The sequence below is a fragment of the Babylonia areolata genome, chromosome 18, assembly GCF_041734735.1.
Source record: "Babylonia areolata isolate BAREFJ2019XMU chromosome 18, ASM4173473v1, whole genome shotgun sequence".
Taxonomy (NCBI): domain Eukaryota; kingdom Metazoa; phylum Mollusca; class Gastropoda; order Neogastropoda; family Buccinidae; genus Babylonia; species Babylonia areolata.
Window position 1 is genome coordinate 16,401,795 of NC_134893.1, and position 2,500 is coordinate 16,404,294.

The 2,500-nt window shown below is 44.6% G+C and overlaps 1 protein-coding gene across 5 annotated transcripts in view; it reads right to left on the minus strand.

Annotated features, from left to right (window-relative positions):
* LOC143292527 (uncharacterized) overlaps positions 1-2,500 on the minus strand; it is a 138,321-nt gene that overhangs the window by 43,088 nt on the left and 92,733 nt on the right. The window lies entirely within an intron of this gene.

A 2,500-nucleotide genomic window follows, 5' to 3' on the forward strand; every position in this document is an offset into this window, starting at 1 on the left:
TGTGCATGCTGGGTATGTTCTTGTTTCCATAACCCACCGAACGCTGACATGGATTACAGGATCTTTAACGTGCGTGTTTGATCTTCTGCTTGAATATACACACGAAGGGGGTTCAGGCACTAGCAGGTCTGCACATATGTCGACCTGGGAGATCGTAAAAATCTCCACCCTTTACCCACCAGGCGCCGTCACCGTGATTCGAACCCGGGACCCTCAGATTGACAGTCCAACACTTTAACCACTCGGCTATTGCACCATTGCCATCTAATCATAACCATCTCTGTTTCTGGCTGTGGGTTGGGGGGAAGGGGACACAACAACACACACAATGATAGGTAGAGAAGTTAGAATGATTGTTGCAATCTGATCATGATCGTCCCTGTTTCTGGCAGAGGGAAAAAACACAACAAACAAACACACACAATGATGAGTAGAGAAATTAGAATTGTTGTTGCCATCTAACCGTGACCATCCCCGTTTCTGGCAGAGGGGAAAAAACAACAACAATAAATACAATGATAAGTAGGAAAAGTTAGAATTATTGCCATCTTATTGTCACCATCCCTGTTTCTGGCCAGGGAGAAAAACACAGTATCAGTATCTGTATCAGTAGCTCAAGGAGGCATCACTGCGTTCGGTCAAATCCATATATGCTACACCACATCTGCCAAACAGATGCCTGACCAGCAGCGTAACCCAAAGCGCTTAGTCAGGCCTTGAGAAATAAAGAAAAACACAACAAACAAACACAATGATGAGTAGAGAAGTTAGAATTATTGTTGCCATCTTATTGTGACCATCCCTGTTTGGGACAGAGGGAAAAAACCCAACAACAGACATAATGATGAGTAGAGAAATTAGAATTGGTGTTGCCATCTAATCATGACCATCCCCGTTTCTGGCAGACAAAAAAAACAACAAAAAAACAACAACAACAACACCCCCCCCCCAAAAAAAAAACAAAACAAACCCAACAACAAACAACAATAAATACAAAGATAAGTAGGAAAAGTTAGAATTATTGCCATCTAATCGTGACCATACCTGTTTTTGACAGAGGGAAAAAAACGCAACAACAAATACAATGATAAGTAGAGAAATTAGAATGATTATTGCGATCTAATCATGAGCATCCCCATTTCTGGCAGAGGGAAAATCCCAACAACAATGATGAGTAGAGAAAATAGAATTGTTGTTGCCATCTAATCATGACCATACCTGTTTCTGGCAGACGAAAGAAAAAACAACAATAAATGCAAAGATAAGTAGGAAAAGTTAGAACTGCAACAACAAACATAATGATAAGTGATAAACTTTAAATTATTATTGCCATCTAATCCTCTTATTTCACAAATTATGAGGACAGGTGTGGATGAGTTTTTGTGTATTCTGTTGTGTGTGTGTGATTGTGTGTGTGTGTGTGTGTGTGTGTGTGTGTGTGTGTGTGTGTGTGTGATTTTTGTGCACGCGCGCGCACACACGCACACACACACACACACACACACACACGGCCAGAAAATTTTGGAGCCTGCCAGAAAAAAAAACAAAGAGAGAGGAAAGGAAAAGGCTGACAGGATGACGGATGGATGGACAGGAGTGTGGTGGTGGATGGGGAGGAAGGGAGGGGGGGGGGGGGGTAAAGGGGGAAGTACCCACCTAGCTAACACCAATTAATTAATGTTCAGTTCTGGGATGGGGTGGGGGCGGTGGGGGATGAGAGGGGGTGGGGGATGAGGGGGGTCTGGGGGTGGGTGGGTGGAGGGGCGTGGAGGATGGAGCAGGGGGATGCGTGTCCCTGTGGCCTCTCTGTCAGGCCTGATGTGAGTGAATGGGGATGGGCTGAACGTTATTGCTGCTACCAGTATACCAGCTACAGGATGTGTGCAGTCAGTCCATCTATGGACACATTCACCCTTCTGTTAGTTAGTCCTAACATGATGTGAGTGAATGGGGATGGGCTGGACGTTATTGCTGCCACCAGTATACCAACTACAGGATGTGTGCAGTCAGTCCATCTATGGACACATTCACCCTTCTGTTAGTTAGTCCTAACATGATGTGAGTGAATGGGGATGGGCTGGACGTTATTGCTGCTACCAGTATACCAACTACAGGATGTGTGCAGTCAGTCCATCTATGGACACATTCACCCTTCTGTTAGTTAGTCCTTCCGCTAACATGATGTGAGTGAGGGGTGTGTGTGTGTGTGTGTGTGTGTGTGTGTGTGTGTGTGTGTGTGTGTGTGTGTCGGGTATGATAGCTATGTTTTAGAGTGTATGAAGTCAAACCTTCCGAGTACACTCTGCTCACCCCTGGGTGGAGGGGGTCGGTTGGATATAATAATGATAACTAGCTACAGGATGTATGTAGTATTGTTGCTTGGTTGTCGTTTTTTTTTTTTTTTTTTTTTTTTTAACTCACTCAGTACGGCCAGTCCTCTCTTCTCCTCTACACATACCCCTCGGATATCCAGTGGGTGTCTCCATGACCCAACCTTTAG